The sequence below is a fragment of the Delphinapterus leucas genome, chromosome 13, assembly GCF_059928025.1.
Source record: "Delphinapterus leucas isolate spDelLeu-1000000601 "Yukka" chromosome 13, BTC_Dleu_Yukka2, whole genome shotgun sequence".
Classification (NCBI taxonomy): Eukaryota; Metazoa; Chordata; class Mammalia; order Artiodactyla; family Monodontidae; genus Delphinapterus; species Delphinapterus leucas.
The window spans coordinates 42,790,509-42,808,823 of NC_143141.1; the positions used below are offsets into that span (position 1 = coordinate 42,790,509).

An 18,315-nucleotide genomic window follows, 5' to 3' on the forward strand; every position below is an offset into this window, starting at 1 on the left:
TCCATTTCTCTAGGAGGTGGGTCAAAAAGGATCTTGCTGTGATTTATGTCATAGAGTGTTCTGCCTATGTTTTCCTCTAAGAGTTTGATAGTTTCTGGCCTTACATTTAGGTCTTTAATCCATTTTGAGCTTATTTTTGTGTATGGTGTTAGGGAGTGATCTATTCTCATACTTTTACATGTACCTGTCCAGTTTTCCCAGCACCACTTATTGAAGAGGCTGTCCTTTCTCCACTGTACATTCCTGCCTCCTTTATCAAAGATAAGGTGACCATATGTGCGTGGGTTTATCTCTGGGCTTTCTGTCCTGTTCCATTGATCTATCTTTCTGTTTTTGTGCCAGTACCATACTGTCTTGATTACTGTAGCCTTGTAGTATAGTCTGAAGTCAGGGAGCCTGATTCCTCCAGCTCCGTTTTTCATTCTCAAGATTGCTTTGGCTATTCGGGGTCTTTTGTGTTTCCATACAAATTGTGAAATTTTTTGTTCTAGTTCTGTGAAAAATGCCAGTGGTAGTTTGACAGGGATTGCATTGAATCAGCAGATTGCTTTGGGTAGTAGAGTCATTTTCACAATGTTGATTCTTCCAATCCAAGAACATGGTATATCTCTCCATTTATTATTGTTTTTAAATAAAGGAATGGAGATAGGAATAGGAAAAGAATACCTATTAAAATTAATGTTGACTGACCTGTTTAGCTAGAAAAGATAAAGCATTTTTTGTGATTGAGTTAATAGTAGAAAGCATTAAGGAAGCAATTACTATAGACATTACATAGAGTCAAACTGTGCCCTCCAATACAGTAGCTGCTAGTCACTGGAGGATAATTTAAACAAATAAAATTCAATGAAATTTAAAATTTGTTTCCTCAGTCACACTAGCCACATTTCAAGTGCTCAGTAGCCATCTGTGGCTTCTGGCTACCACATTAAACAGTGGAGGTACAAAGCATTTTCATCATCATAGGAAGTTCTATTGAACAGCACTGATCTACACTGAATAGTTGTGTTCTTTTCCTCCATTCAGAAAAATCTAATTTACTCTCATGAATTTTGCTGCTCATTATTGTGACAGTGCTGGAAAGGGAGCAAAATTTTTAAAGGCTTGAGTGAAAAAGGATTGCCCCATATCCAAGTTTCTTCTTGGAAATCCAAGTAGTACAAGACAATCCCCAAATGGAATAAATATTAGTTGTCATTTCATGCTGTTCCTGCCAGCTGGATCATCTGGGTGTAAGCAGGACAGAAGGCCCTGGGCTTCTGAAGTGAGCTCTGCTCCTGGCTTCCCACAGCCAGTGAGACACGACTGCTCTTTGAAGCCTCAAACTGTCAAGATTTAGACATTCAACAATCAGAGTTGTGTTCTTTTTAAAATGCCTCCTAGAATCTAGGCATTAGCCCAGATGTAATGTTGTCCCTTTCTTCTTTTTTTTTTTGCGGCACGCGGGCCTGTCACCGCTGCGGCCTCTCCCACTGCGGACCACAGGCTCCGGACGTGCAGACTCAGCAGCCATGGCTCACCGGCCCAGCCGCTCCGCGGCATGTGGGATCCTCCCGGACCTGGGCACAAACCCGCGTCCCCTGCATCGGCAGGCGGACTCCCAACCACCGTGCCACCAGGGAAGCCCTGTCCCTTTCTTTATTAATTTTTTGACCTCTTATATTATTGAAAATTTTGAACATATACAAAAGTAGCAGATTCATGTAATGAATTCCCAAGTACCCACCAAGCAGTCTTAATAATGATCAAATCAGAGCATATCTTGTTTCATTTATATCCCTACTCCCTCTCTCCATCAGCATTAACTTGAAGCAAACTCCAGATACCATATCATTTCATCTGTAAATATTTTCCTATGTATCTCTAAAAGATAGGGATGCTTTTAAAAAATTATATTAACCACAATATCATTATAATGCCTAAAAAACCCTAATAATTCCTTAAGATCTTCAAGTAGCCAGTCATCCAAACAAGGTCTATACAGTGCAATGGTTGATGTATCCTTTTACGTCTTTAAATCTGTAAGTGCTCTTCTATCTCTCTTTTTCTGTCTCACAACTTTATGTAGAGGAAATCAAGTCTTCTATCCTGTAAAGTCTTCCAGAGCCTGGACTTTGCTCATTGCATACCCATGGTATAATTTAACATGTTCCTCTTTCCCCTTTATTTCCTGTATATGGGTAGTTGGACCCAGAGGCTTGTAAGGCATGTCTATACATTGTATTGTATCCTTCTATTTGGTTGAAGTATCGGATAATGATGTGATCAGTCATTGCTAATAATTGCCTAGAACCATTAATTCATTTTAGGCAATAAACCCGTGATATTCTATCATTTTTCTTCATTTACTAGCTGGAATATATCCATTAAAAAAAGACACTACCTCTCATTAACTATTCAGTTATCCATACGTAAACATAACACAGGAAAGGCAGAATAAATGCTTGCTTTTTTTCTCTTTATTAACAATTTTCAAAAGAATGAGCTGATTCCTTACCATCCTCTAGGAGATTAACTGTGAGTTTTGTTTTGTTTTTTTTAGCGGTACACGGGCCTCTCATTGTTGTGGCCTCTCCCGTTGCGGAGCACAGGCTCCGGACGCGCAGGCTCAGCAGCCATGGCTCACGGGCCCAGGTGCTCCACGGCATGTGGGATCTTTCTGGACCGGGGCACGAACCCGTGTCGCCTGCATCGGCAGGTGGACTCTCAACCACTGCGCCACCAGGGAAGACGTAACTGTGAGTTTTTATTTTTATTTTCTTAGTATCAGAAGAGGTAAACATATCTGATGTGTTTTAATCTATTGTAGTTATTTTTCTTACACAAATTGTTCCATCTTTGGCCATTGGGAGCATCTTCAAGTTGGCTCTGGAGCCCTTTTGACATGACCTCAATAGTCTTTGATAATTTCTTTATTATCTAGTATAACAACTTCTCCCCACTTTCTAATCTGTTTGCTGTTATATTATCCCATATTCTCCTGCAAATACACCAGTCACTGATTGTGCAGTCTCAGAACCTGAGATATTTCTTATATAAGAACAAAGAGAGGCAATCGTTATATCTTTAATACATTTTGAATAATTTATATTCATTTATTTATCTAACAAGTAGTTATTGAGAACTGGCAATGTATTAGGCACTAGGATAATTCTCAATCCAGCAGGAAAGACTGACAATAAAATTCTATTAATAGTTATATGTAAGTGTGCTATGGTGAAAAGGATTGTAAAAGAAAAGGAGAGGGTGCGATGAGGATATATAACACCTGGTCTAACGTGTTAGGGAAGGCTTTCCTGAGAAAGTCAGTGAGAAGTGCAAATTCAAAGAGTAAGTAGTATGATAGTAGCCTAGCAAAGGGGTAGAGACAGAGCAGCATGTGCAAAGTCTGAAGGGAGAAGATACTTATCACATTCAAGGAACTGAAAGGTCTCTGTGAGCAGGAGGGTGGTAAGGAAGAGAAGGTACATGATGAAGCTGGAAACGCATGAGCGGAGGTCAAATCACACAGGGCCCTGTGGGTCACATTCAGGATTTTAGGCTTTCTTCTAAAAGGGATGGGAAGCCACTGGAGAGTTTTAAGAGAGATACAACCCAATCAGATTTTTATGTTTCAACTCTAGCTGTTGTGTGGAGAGTGAAACTGGTCAGGGCAAGAATGAAAATGAAAATTGGGGGTTATTACAGGTGAAAAATCACAGTGTCTTGGACTAAGATGACAGTGGAAATAGAGGGAAGTAGACAGATTCCAGAGATTTATGGACAACAAAAAGCCAGCTTCATGCTCAGTGGGGAAACAATGGAAGCATTCTCACTAGATACAGGAGCAAGACAAGATGTCCACTGTCACCACAGTTATCTAATATTGTTCTAGATGTGTTAGTCAATGCATTTGGCCAAGAAGAGGGAATTAGTGGTGTCAAAACTGGAAAGGAGGAGTTATAAAGTATCACTATTGATAGATATGATTATATATCTGGAAACCCCAAGAGCCCCAAATGGAAAATCCATGATAAACAAAACAAGATTGCAATTAATGTATACAAACTAATAGCTTTTATGTAAACGAATAGCAATCAGTTAGGTATAGTGGAAAAAACACTATTTATAGTGGCAACAAAAACAGAAAAATTCCCAGGAATAAACTTACCAAGACATGCACAAGACCTATATGATGAAAACTTTAAAATGTTCCTCAGGGGCTTCCCTGGTGGCGCAGTGGTTGAGAGTCCGCCTGCCGATGCAGGGGACATGGCTTCGTGCCCCGGTCCAGGAAAATCCCACATGCCGCGGAGCGGCTGGGCCCGTGAGCCATGACCGCTGAGCCTGCGCGTCCGGAGCCTGTGCTCCACAACGGGAGAGGCCACAACAGTGAGAGGCCCGTGTACCGAAAAAAAAAAAAAAAAAAATGTTCCTCAGGAACACAAAAGATTTGAACAGATGGAAAGGCCAGTAGTGTTCTTGGATAGGAAGTCAGAAGATTCAATCACAAGGTATCAATTCTCTCTACGTTAATCTCTACATTTAGAAACAGATACATCTTTGTTGTTGTTGTTATTATTTTTTTTTTGGCTGTGCTGGGTCTTCGCTGCTGCGCGCGGGCTTTCTCTAGTTGCAGTAAGCAGGGGCTACTCCTCGTTGCGGTGCGTGGGCTTCTCATTGAGGTGACTTCTCTTGTTGTGGAGCACGGGCTCTAGGCGCGTGGGCCCCAGTAGTTGTGACTTACAGGCTCTAGAGTGCAAGCTTAGTAGTTGTGGCTCACAGGCTTAGTTGCTCTGCGGCATGTGGGATCTTCCCAGGCCAGGGATCGATCCCGTGTCCCTTGCATTGGCAGGTGGATTCTTAACCACTGCGCCACCAGGGAAGCCACTAGAAACAGATACATCTTTGATCACAATGGCAAATGTAATTTGGGTCACTCTATATGTGAAAACAGAAGCCAGGAGGTAGTAAGGGGCTGAAATGCAAAAGATAAGTAGATGATGTTAGCTTAGTGTCTTTTTTATGGGAGTAGAGATGGAACAGCACATGCAAAGGTCTGGGGGCTCAAAATACCTGTAACATTCAAGAACAGAAAGACCTGCATGAGGTGGACTGTGGTAAGGGAGGATGAGAGGGTTTGGGAAGAAGCTGGAAAGAGAGTGTGTCCAGAAGGATGAATAGAGAGTGAGGCAGTGGAGACCAGGGAGGCAAGCAACTCTGTCAGGAAGACTAGCTGCTCAAGGGTGCTGGCTGGTGTTTCCTTCTTGAGGGAAGTATTCAGCCCCAACCTGGTTCCCTCTAAGTAAGAGGGCAGCATAGGGATTCTTCACTGCTACCTTCAGGGTAGTGCTGTACATAAATCAGACCTTCATGAATGCCTCCTGAGATCACTGGGCTGAGAGACTTGCTCCTTCCTCACTCCCAGGCTCTCAATGGAAGTCGGTGACTTAGCAGTGTATTTTTCAGCCCTTCACTATATATACTGTTCTTTTCACAAGACATCCCCATGCTTGACTTAATACCAGCAGGGGAGGAACTTGGCAGTCCAGGAATGGGACAGGGCTAGAACCTCCACTCTCTCCAGGCCCACTCTACCGTGGTGAGATCTGCTGCACATTGGCCGGAGAACCAGCTGATCATGGGGGTGCAGCTTGTGGTGAGGAATGGGGGAGAGCTAACCTGATATTTGAACAAGACCCTGCCCTCATTATCCAGTGTCCTGCCCAAGAGAGTTAACGAATGATGTGGCAGTACAGACCTAGGAAACACTATTTAACACACCTGCCTAATGCTGATTTCCCAGAGAACTAATGTCCCAGAGAAGCTTGGGCCCTGGGAAGGTAACTTGAAGTCCATTTCCTGGAACAAAGGCCCATAGCAGTCCTGCTTCATGAGCTGCCAAGTAAAACTGTCAGAATCTATTTAAGAAAACCAGGCCAGTCTGGCTGTGTTTATTGAGAATAGCTACATGAGACAAAGGGGAAAAGAGTTTTCATTCCATTCATTCACAGATATTTACTGAGCGCCTACCATCTGCCAAGTCCTGTTCTAGGTGGTGGGCATACAGAAAAGAGCCAACTAGATGAAACACTCGTCCTTGAAAAGCTTACGTTCTAATGGGAAGAGATAGACAATAAAGATAACAGAGCAAATATGTTTATATTAGAAGGTGGTACGTGCTACAGCTTCAATTCATGTAGAAAAATGTCTACAGGACATTTTTAGAACACAAGTGGGTGCTGGTAGAGAGCATAGATAAGGTGGATATTAGTTATCATATTAGGTATTAGATAGAATGGTTAGGGAAGAGTTTTCTGAGAAGGTGACATTTAAGCTGAATCCTAAAAGATGAGGAGCCAGCCTTGTGAAGAGTGAGGGAGAGAGAGAAATGTTACAAAGGCCTGAGTTAGGCAAGAACTTGGAATGTTCAAAAAACAGAACTAACGTCCATTTCTTCAGTGTGCTAAGCTAGGGGAGAGATCCTAAACACAAGGCTGGGGAGGCAGGCATGCCTTGATAAGGGATGTGGGTTTCTCCTAACTCACTGTGCTCATTACAGCACAATTATCTATTTGACCATAACTCTGCCCACTCAGAACTCACCGGCTAATTCTGCTGCCTGGCTTCGACTCAGAGAGGACATCTTAAGAAAGTCCCAGGAGTGGTCAAAACAGATGTAATAAAGGCTATACTCTAAAGCTCACACAGAACACCCTTCAGGGAGCTTCTGGGATTTTCTCTCAGGTCATTTACTTTCATGTTAAATACCCTTTAAATAAATTTCCTCATCGGGTTTCCAAGCCCATAGCAGATTAGGAGCAGGGGTGGGGGGGGAGGTCAGGCACTCTGTTCAGCTGACATTTTAATTCAGTGAGTCATTTTGCTTGGAAACTACCTTTCCGTGTGACGGACTCCATCCTGTACTGTAAGGACTCCAGGACCCCTCGGAACGCATTTATCGTATCATGATGTAGTGGCAAGAACACTGACAAACATCAGTCCTCGATGCACGCCCTGACCCCAGCTTTCATAATTCCATGTTACCACTAGATGGGGAATGACTTAAGGACATCATGTCTTGGTCATCTCTGAGTTCACTCATAATCCATGCCCCTACTCCAAGCCAGGAGTAATGCTCATCATGTAATGGTGCTTGATAAATGGATCTTGAATGAATAAACAACAGTATGACCTTGGATAAATTACCCTCTCTGCTCCTCAGTTGCCTCATCTGTAGAAGGAAATAGCATCACCACCTCAAGGGCTTACTTGGAATGTTAAATAACAATATATGTAGAAAGCACGATGTACGGTGTAACACACAATATACATGAAAGGTATTTTGCAACTTGGGGCTGAATCAGAGGTGTCCTTCAAAGGGTCAAGGGAACCTTTAGGTCCTTGTGTCTACGACTTGAAATAGTTGCCACTAGATGGCAATGTTTTCTTAAGGCACGTTGAACCATTTTTCAGTTTACCCTAACGGCCTTCAAACTGAGGGTTCTCATACCACTGGGAGTGCAAAATGCTTTTCGAGACGTGCTTAATTATGTATAGCTTTGAGGAAATCAACCTTCCCATCCTCAACTTCTATGTGTCCGCTTTCCTAAAACTAACCTGCTTAGGAAAGTACTTGTGTTCATGATAACTCTTCTCCAACTTTTCAAAAAGAAAGGTATACCCATTATTCCTCCCAAATCTGACTTTTTTGGCATCACCAGGTGAATAATATCGTCTAGGGCATCGAACAAAGAGGAAGTCTCCTTCAACGATTAACAAGGAACCAGTCTTTCCTTATCTTTTACATACTTCTGTGAAGCGTGAAACTTGGCTTTAGAAATGGAGTATTTTGGCTCATGCTGTTATGGTCTGAATAATATGTGGTATAGTGGGGTGGTGTAATTAAGCCTTCTTCTGTCCCCTAAGAATTATCAAAGAAAGCATTTACTTTAAGGAAAAGAAGCACAGAGAGCATCTTTTCAAAAATACTAATCAATAGTTTCTCAAATACTTAAATATAATTATTTTTACCTATTCTCAATACTCATCCCAAAGTCAGGTCATTAGCAGGAAAGAAATATGTTGGAATCACCAAAGTAGTTGATCATTTTAGGTGTAACTATAATATTTTCCAGGGTCACCAAATTTTTCATGACACACTAGCTAAACCAAGTTTTTACATGATTAAATTTCAAATTTGATGTGTTATTCAGTAAGATAGTTAAAAACTATTTTTATGAAATCATATAATAAAATATTTATTCTAATTTTAATCAATTCTCATCTTTATTTCATCTTATTTAATATTGCCTATTTCTCATTAACAAAAATACAATTGTATGTTACATGCCAGATCAATTAATTTTTACAGTCTATATCTTTCCATTTCATTAAATCATGGGAAAAGTTTTATCATAATGTCTAATGAAATAATGGCACTATTTCTCATTTTTATATTTGAGACTTATTTATTGTCAGAAGCCAAACCTCAGAGTTTGAAACAGGCATGTAGATACATTTGACCAAAGAAATATCAGGACTGGTATCATATTCCCTGCTTTACAAATAGCTTATGATTTGGCTATTCATGACATTGCATTATTACAAATTAGGTAATGAAGAATAGCATATTGATTTATTACTTTGTTTTACTAACTTTAAAAATTGATTAATGAAAAAAAATAAATGAATTATATTAAATCTACCTTAAATTAATCTTGACCACTTTTAATCCTTACAACAACCCTTGAAATAGGTCCTATTATTTCCCCCACAGAGAGGTTAGGAATTTATCCACAGTCACAAAGACAAAAAAAGGCTCCGAGTAAGCCAATATGAATGTCACCATAACCATGTAGTAAACCTTATGCAAGTTATACTTTATATAGTCCAACTTAACACAATAAAATAAGCTTGATCATCTGATTTCCAGCCTCACAGCAGAAAAGAAGAAAACTAGAGTGGGGAGCAGAATCTTGGAGGGACAAACATTTTGACACTAGTGAGAAGTGACAGTCAACAGTCACTTGGAAAGCAATCCTCAAGATGAAAACTGGAACTATTTTAGTGAAGGTGCTAAAAATCCTACCCTATATTGCTATTTCTAATTAAATTAATATGTAATGTCTACATTATGACTGTGTAAATATTTTTACTGAGTCACTTAGTGTACAGTTATTTAAGTTGGGCAACTTATTGTTTTCCCTGGAAGTAGTAATTGCTTCATTTTCTCTATTACTTAGCTTTCCAGATACCTATTATTGATCAATTCTCAAACTCTGACATTACAGAAAAATGTCTGCTAATGTACTCAAATTCTTCAGGTACATTTTTTCTTTTTCTTTTTTTAAAAATTTCTTTTTATTTATTAGTTTTGGCTGTGTTGGGTCTTCGTTGCTGCGCGCAGGCTTTCTCTAGTTGTGGCAAGCAGGGGCTACTCTTCACTGCGGTGCGCGGTCTTCTCTTGCTGCGGAGCACAGGCTTTAGAGCACTTGGGCTTCAGTAGATGTGGCGCGTGGGCTCAGTAGTTGTGGCTCGTGGGCTCTAGAGCACAGGCTCAGTAGTTGTGGCACACGGGCTTAGTTGCTTCGCGGCATGTGGGATCTTCCCTGAGCAGGGCTCAAACCCGTGTTCCCTGCATTGGCAGATGGATTCTTAACCACTGCGCCACCAGGGAAGCCCAGGTACATTTTTTCTTGAAGTCATCCTTCTGGAGCTTTTCATTCTTCTGCTTCAGTCTGGACAGGTTCTCTGTATGCCTGAGACTCATCTATCCTCCTAGAACTTCTCATCACTACTTTCCTATGTATTCTTTTATTTGTCTTCTGTGTTCAACCCCTTGCTTCTTCGATTCCTTCTCTTTCTTGGTTTAATCCCTCAGTTTGGTGGAACACATTCTTTAATAACTTCCTGAGAAATGATGAGTGGGAGATAATTTATTTGAACCTTTCTACATCTGAAAAAAGCTGTATTTTACCTTCAAGCTTGGTTAATAGTTTAGCTGACTATAAAATTCTTCAGAATTTTGATGGCCTTTCTCAATTGCCTTCCAGGTTCCAGAAAGACTCTTGAAAAGTCAGATGCTGTCCTGATTCTCAAGCCTTTAGATGTTACCTGTTTTTCTCTATGGAAGCCCCAGGGTTCTGAAGTTTCAGAATGATGGGTCTTGCTTTATTGGGGTATAATTTATATATTATAAAATATACCCAATTTTAAGTATATAGTGAGATGAGTTTTGATACATGTATATAGTCATATAATCTCTGCCACATCATGATATAAAATATTTCCAGCACTCCAAAAATGTCCCCACTTGTGGGCTTCCCTGGTGGCGCAGTGGTTGAGAGTCTGCCTGCCGATGCAGGGGACATGGGTTCGTGCCCCGGTCCGGGAAGATCCCACATGCCGCGGAGCGGCTGGGCCCGTGGGCCATGGCCGCTGAACCTGCGCGTCCCGAGTCTGTGCTCCGCAGCAGGAAAGGCCACAACAGTGAGAGGCCCGCGTACCGCAAAAAAAAAAAAAAACAACCACAGTGAGATACCATTACATATATAATGTATATATATATATGAAGCTAGAAACTAGAAGAAGCAAGGAAGGATTCTCCTTTGGAGACTTCAAAGGGAGTGTGGCCCTTGCCACACCTTCATTTTGGACTTCTGGCCACCGGAAGTGTGAGAAAACACATTTCTGTTGTTTTAAGCCACCCTGTTTGGCACCTTAGAAATCTAATACAATCCAATTTATTATTTTTTTTCTTTTATAGTTCTGCCTTTTTGGTTCTATTTAAGAAATATTGGCCTTGTACGAAGTCACTAAGATTCTCTCTCTTTGTTCTTTTTCCTCCAAAAGTTTTATAGTTTTAGCTCTTATGCTGAGGTCTATGATCAGTTTCACATTGATATTTTTTATGCTATGAAGTAAGAATTGGGGTTAATTTTTTTCGTGTGGATATCCAATTATTTCAGCACCATTTGTTGAAAAAATTTATCCATTCGCCATTGAATTACCTAGGAATCTTGGTCAAAAATTAATTAGCCATGATTCTGTGGGCCTCTTTCTGTACTCTTTATTCTGTACCATTGATCATCATTCTACTGATATCACAATGTCTTGATTTCACAACTTTAGAAAAAGTCTTGATAATAGATACTGTAAGTCTTCCAACTGTGTTCTTTTTCAAAATTCTTTTAGCTTTTCTAGGTCTTTTGCATTTTTGTCAAGATTTTAGAATCACCTTTGCTAATTTCTACAATTGGGGTTTTGACTGGAATTGCATTGAATCATTGAGTTTCTTTTTTTTTTAGTTATTATTTATTTATTTATTTGGTTGTGCTGGGTCTTAGTTGCAGCAGGCAGGCTCCTTAGTTGCAGCTCACAATCTCCTTAGTTGCAGCACGCCGGCTCCTTAGTTGTAGCATGCGAACTCTTAGTTGCAGCATGCATGTGGGATCTAGTTCCCTGACCAGGGATCGAACCTGCAAACCCTACATTGGGAGCGCAGAGTCCTATCCACTGCACCACCAGGGAAGTCCCCGTTGGGCCTTAACTGAAGCGATTTTATGCCCAAGGGGATGTTAGGCAATATCTGGAGACATTTTTGGTTGTCTCAACTAGGAGGTGCTACTGGAATCTAGTAGACAGAGGCCAGAGGTGCTACTAAACATCCTACAGTACACAGGACAGCCTCTTACAACAAAGAATTATCTGGCCCAAATGTCAATTGTTCTGCTGCTAAGAAATCTTGCATTGAATATATAGGTCATTTTTAGGACAAATGACATCTTAAATGGAATCTTTTGACCCAGAAGACAGTATTTCTCTCTACTTACTTAAGTCTTTAATTTCTCTTAACAATATTTTGTAGTTTTTGGTGTACAAGTCATGCACATTTTATGTTAAGTTATCACAATCAACCATCACCACTATCTAATTACAGAACATTTTCATTATCCCAAAAGCTGTACCTATTAAACAATCACTCCCCATCTCCCTTCCTCCTGCCTCTAGTAACCACTAATCTGCTTTCTGTCTCTATGAATTTGCCTCTTCTGAATATTTTATATAATGGAATCATACAATATGTGACCTTTTGTGTCTGACCTCTTTCACTCAGCATAATGTTTTTAAAATTCATCCATGTTGTAGTATGTATCATTACTTTATTCCTTTAAGGCTGAATTATATATATACCACATTTTGTTTATCCATTCATCAGATGATGGACATTTGGGTTGTTTCCACCTTTTGGTTATTGTGAATAGTGCTCTATGAACATTCATATATGTTTTTGTTTGAACACGTTTTCCTTTTTTTTTTTTTTTGGCCACGTCACGCAGCTCGTGAGATTTTAATTGCCAGACCAGGAACTGAACGGGAACTCTTGGCAGTGAGAGCGAGGAGTCCTAACCACTGGACCCCCAGGGAGTTCCTGAACACATGTTTTCAATTCTTTTGAGTATATACCCAGGAGGGGAATTGCTGGGTCACATGGTAATTTTATGTTTCACTTTTTTTTTTTAATAGATAAGATTTTTTTAAATTTATTATTATTTTTGGCTGTGTTGGGTCTTTGTTGCTGCGTGCGGGCTTTCTCTAGTTGCAGTGAGCGGGGGCTACTCTTCGTTGGGGTGCACGGGCTTCTCATTGTGGTGGCTTCTCGTTGTGGAGCACGGGCTCTCGTTTTGTGGGCTTCAGTAGTTGTGGTGCATGGGCTCAGTAGTTGTGGCTCGCGGGCGCTAAAGCACAGGCTCAGTAGTTGTGGCACATGGACTTAGTTGCTCCATGGCATGTGGGATCTTCCCGGACCAGGGCTCGAACCCGTGTCCCCTGCATTGGCAGGCGGATTCTTAACTACTGCACCACCAGGGAAGCCCTATGTTTCACTTCTTGAGGAACTGCCAAACCGTTTTCCACAGTGGCAGCACCATTTTACATTCCCACAAGCAATGTACGAGATTCCATTTTCTCCACATCCTTGCCAACTCTTGTTAATTTCCTTTTTTTTTTTTTTTTAATTGTCATCCTGGTGGGTCTGAAGTAGTATCTCACTGGGATTTTGATTTACATTTGCCTAATGATTAATGATGTTGAACATATTTTAATTTGCTTTTTGGACATTTTTATATCTTTTTTGGAGAACTATCTAGTTAAGTCCTTTTCCCATTATTAAATTGGGCTGTTTGTCTTTTTTTTCTAAATATTGACATATGTCGTGAATTTTTAAATTTATTTATTTATTTATTTTAAAGAAGGTGTTGGGGGTAGGAGTTTATTAATTAATTAATTAATTATTGCTGTTCTGGGTCTTTGTTTCTGTGCGAGGGCTTTCTCCAGTTATGGCAAGCAGGGCCACTCCTCATCACGGTGCGCGGGCCTCTCACTATTGTGACCTATCCCGTTGTGGAGCACAGGCTCCAGACGCGCAGGCTCAGCAGTTGTGGCTCACGGGCCCAGTCGCTCCGCAGCATGTGGGATCCTCTCAGACCAGGGCTCGAACCCGTGTCCCCTGCATTAGCAGGCAGACTCCCAACCACTGCGCCACCAGGGAAGCCCTATTTATTTATTTATGGCTGTGTTGGGTCTTCGTTTCTGTGCGAGGGCTTTCTCTAGTTGTGGCAAGCAGGGGCCACTGTTCATCGCGGTGCACAGGCCTCTCACTATCGCGGCTTCTCTTGTTGTGGAGCACAGGCTCCAGACGCGCAGGCTCAGTAATTGTGGCTCACGGGCCCAGTTGCTCCGCGGCATGTGGGATCCTCTCAGACCAGGGCTCAAACCCGTGTCCCCTGCACTGGCAGGCAGATTCTCAGCCACTGCGCCACCAGGGAAGCCCTATTTGTCTTTTTGTTGTTGAGTTGTATGTGTTCTTTGTACAATATATTCCAGACCCTTATCAGATATATGATTTATAAATAATTGCTTCCATTCTATGAATTGCATTTTCACTCTCTTGACAGTGTCCTTTGATGCATGAAAATTTTTAATTTTAAGTCCCATTTGTCTATTTTTCTTTTTGTTACTTGTTCTTTCAATGTTGTACCTAAGAAACCATTGTTGAATCCATGGTCATGAAGATTTAACCCTATGTTTTCTTATAAGAATTTTATAGTTTATCTCTTATATTTAGGTCTTTGATTTATTTTGAGTTAGTTTTTGTCTATGATGTCAAGTAAGGGTCCAACTTCATTCTTTTGCATGTGGGTATCTAGTTGTCCCAGCACCATTTGTTGAGACTGTTCTTTCCTCATTGAGTGGTATTAACACTTATGTTGAAAATCAATTGACCATAAGTGTATGGGTTTATTTCTGAACTCTCAATTCTATTCTATTGACCTAAATGTCTATCCTTATGCCAGTACCACACTGTTTTGATTACTGTAGCTTTGTAATAAGTTTTGAAATTGGGACGTGTGAGTCCTCCTGCTTTGTTCTTTTTCAAGATTGTTTTGGCTATTCAGAATCTCTTGCAATTCTATATGAATTTAAGAATTAACTTTTCCATTTCTGCAGAAAAGGCCATTGGGATTTTGATAGGAATTATATTGAATCTGTAGATTTCTTTGGGTAATATTGCCATCTTAACAATATTAAGTCTTCTAATCCATGAACACAGGATGTCTTTCTATTCATGTATATTTTCTTTAATTTCTCTCAGCAAAATTTTGTACTTTTCAGCGTATTAGTTTTGCACATTTTATATTAAATTTATCACCAAACAGTTCATTTTTGATGCTATTGTAAATTATATTTTTTAATTTTAATTTTTTGATTGTTTCTAGTAAATAGAAATATATAGCTTTTTGTACATTGACTTGTATCCTGTGAACTTGCTAAATTCATTTAGCTTTTTGTAGATTCTTTAAGATTTTACATAGATTATGATGTCTTACATGAATAAAAAGAGTTTTACTTAGTGGAAGAGAAAATTAAAAAAAATTTTTTTTTAACCATGCTGCACTATCTACGACCTCTAGCACAATGTTCAGTAGAAATGGCTATAGTGGGCATCCTTGCCTTGTTCTTAATCTTAGGGGGAAAGCATTCAATCTTACACCATTAAGCATGGTGTTAGCTATAGGTTAATCATAGATGCCCTTTATCAGATTGGGGAAGTTTCCTTCTATTCCTAGTTTGCTGAGAGTATTTAGCTAAATAGATGTTGAATCTGTGAAATGCTTTTATTTTTATCTATTAAGATGACCATGTGGTTTTTCTCCTTTAGTCTATCAGTGTGCTGAATTACGTATTTGATTTTTGACTATTAAACCTTACATTCCTGGTAGAAATGCCACTTAGTCATAATACATTATCCATTCTATATATTATTGGATTCAATTCATTAATATTTCATTAACGATTTTACATCTATGTTTATGAGAGCTGTTGGTCTGTAGTTTTCTTGTAATGTCCTGGATAGTTTTGGTATCAGGGGAACGCTGACTTCATAGAATGTGTTTAAAAATATTACTCGAACAGCAGAAACTAACACAACATTGTAAAGCAATTATACTCCAATAAAGGTATAAAAAAAATTACTCTTCCTTCATTTTCTGGAAAACTTTGTGTAGAATTGGTATTATTTCTTCTTTAAATATTTGGTGGATTTCTCAGTGAAGCTGTCTGGGCCTAGCATTTTATTGTGGGAAGGTTTTCCTCCCCAAAAAAATTTCTTTTGTAGAGATAAGGCTATTTAGGTTACATATTTCCTTTTGAATAAATTTTTTGTGTCTTCACTCTTTTTTTTCCCAATGAATTTGGCTCGAGGTTTGTCAATTTCATTGACCCTCTCAAAGAACCAGGTTTTGGTTTCATGTTTTTCTCTAATATTTTCCTGTTTTTATTTCATTGAGCTCTGCTCTTATCTTTATTATTTCCTTTCTTTTGCATACTTTGGTTTTAATATGTTTTTCCGTTTCTAGTTTCTGAAGGTGCAAGTTAAGGTCATTGATTTGAGACCTTTCTTCTTTTCTAATACAGCTGTCTAGTGCTATAAATTTCCCTTGAAATCCTGCCTTAGTTGCATTCAAAATGTTGATATGTTGTTGTTTTCATTTTTATTTAGTTCAAAATACTTTCTAATTTCCCTTTTGCTTTCTTTTTTTTTTTTTGACCCACAAGTTATATAGTGTATGTTATGTAGTTTCTAAGTATTTGGGAATATTCCAGAGATCTTTCTGTTATTTATTTCTAATTTAATTTTGTTTTGGTCAGAGAAAGTATTTTGTATGACTTGATTCCTTTTAAATTTATTAAGACTTGTCTGTGGCCCAGAAGATGGTTAGAAATATGGTCCACCTACTAAGAGAAATACAATCATTATTATGCGTATACAAGGACTAAGCTCTGAGCAACAATATGTTCCTCATCGTATATTAAAGTTTGGATTTTATACATCAGTTTGATGAGTTCAGTAAATGTGTGTTTCCTCCTGAGAGAAAAAGCTGCCTCTTAATGCTCTCTACACACAATGGCCAAGGTCTTAATTGAAAACTGAACATTTCAATCTTCCAGGTATTTTCAGTATCCATATTGTATTCAGGTATTTGTTTTAGCTTTAGAACATGAGTGAAGATCTTAGGTCTCTGAACAAATTGCCTTTTCTTGGATTACTTTGTTTCCCATCTGAGAATTAAAAATTAACTTGAATAAATTTAATTTACTATATTGATACACAGATGTATTCTGAGAGGAACTGTGGTTCATGTTGCTCAATATCACTGAATATAACAGTTTAAGTTGTCAGTAAATGTGTAGAATTTGAGCCTTCTTGGAATCAGCCCCAAAGTTCTGTTCATGAATATATTGAAATTAAATATCTTTAGAGCCATTAGATGGGGTGCACATACATTGTTGACTTGGAATATTTTTAATATGCTACTAGGGATCATAACTGCAATATCTGAATAAAATTACTGGCCTATTAAAAGTTGTCACCAGTGTCAAAAAGCAAAGCAAAACAAAACAAGACAAATGAAAAAAGTGACCTTCTTCTCCTCCTACAAAGCAGAGGGGAATACTAGGTGGATGAAGCAAAACTCTATCCTTCCTTTCTATCCCCACAGCCAATATTTAATCTCTAATTTAGTGTGCCCTCTGTCCTTCAGTGACTGGACATACCATGTGGTGAAGAGGGTAGAGTGACAATAGGATTTGCTTAAGTCATTAGGCCCTTGTGACAACTGTTTTCTCCCACAGGGCTATCTGGGAATTTCAAGCTCTAATTTTCAATATCTTCTCAATGTATGTATGTAGGGCCCAAATGCCCCATACTAGGCATGGAGCCTTTCACTTGCAAACTCTAAAGCTATATGGAAAACTGAGTGTCATAGCACCAGGTGTCAGGAAACAATCATCAGGTTCCCCCCTACACCCCGCAGGTAACTTTTGTTCTAAAATAAACACACGTCTGGATGCACAAGACTAAATTAACTTCTAACTTATAACATCTCAATGATAATTCAACCCCTCTCATCTGGTAAGTGTTTTTCAACTAAACATTCTTGGCACACCTTGGTAAGTTTTATAAAAAAGAGAAAAAGAAAGTATTACTAAGTTCAGTCTTATATTTAAGGCAGAGAAATGAAAGAAATTTCCTTCATTTCTGCCACAAACCTATGACAAGGAAGGCAGCCAATCCACTCTGCAGAGGAAATTTTTCTGAAGTTCCTCAATAGCTTTTTAAAAAAATAATATATACCCTTGTTAGTGACTCCCTTCACATTCAGTAATGTCACTTTGTGGACATTATTCAATGTGAAAAGAAGAACTATATATATTATATAATTCAAGAAGAACCATATATACATAATTCAAGAAACTTGAGTTTTGTGAGAGGTAACGAAGTTAGGAACCAAGCCCCCACAAATGGAACACTCCAGAGCGTCACTAACTTTTCCCAGCCCTCACCCAAGGCTGAGTAAGAAAGATCACCTACTCATGCTGCAAGGAGGTAACACAGAGTTAAGAACATTGAAGAGGGAATCAGAAAACCCGAATGCTGGTCCTGGCTTTGTCACTCACTAACTTGTTGGTTGAGTTGGAATTAAACCCTTGTTCTTTCTGCTCTGGAGTTGCTCAGGTTTAAAGTTGGGAGACTGGATTAATAAACTCCAGCTTCCTATAGACTCCTCCCATCTGCTTCCATGTTTTCTATGGCTCTCCGCTCTCCGTGTTCTCCTCTATCTCTAGTGTCCCCTACTCTGACAGTTCTTGGTCTTGTTGTTACATAAATGCAGGAGTCTCTCCAGTGAATTGTCCTTGGCTCCCTTTACGCTCTAATCCTCTCTTGCAATTTTAGTTATAATCCCTGTGGTAGATACTGGTTTATTGCCCAAA

At 39.3% G+C, this 18,315-nt stretch overlaps 1 long non-coding RNA gene across 1 annotated transcript in view; it reads left to right on the plus strand.

Annotated features, from left to right (window-relative positions):
• The window catches only part of LOC149747742 (uncharacterized), a 104,712-nt gene extending 86,745 nt beyond the window's left edge, over positions 1 to 17,967 (plus strand). Inside the window, exon 3 of the long non-coding RNA XR_016395435.1 lies at positions 2,543 to 17,967. This is a non-coding gene — a long non-coding RNA (uncharacterized LOC149747742). The remainder of the gene's footprint in view (positions 1 to 2,542) is intronic.
• Positions 17,968 to 18,315: the final 348 nt, after the last annotated feature.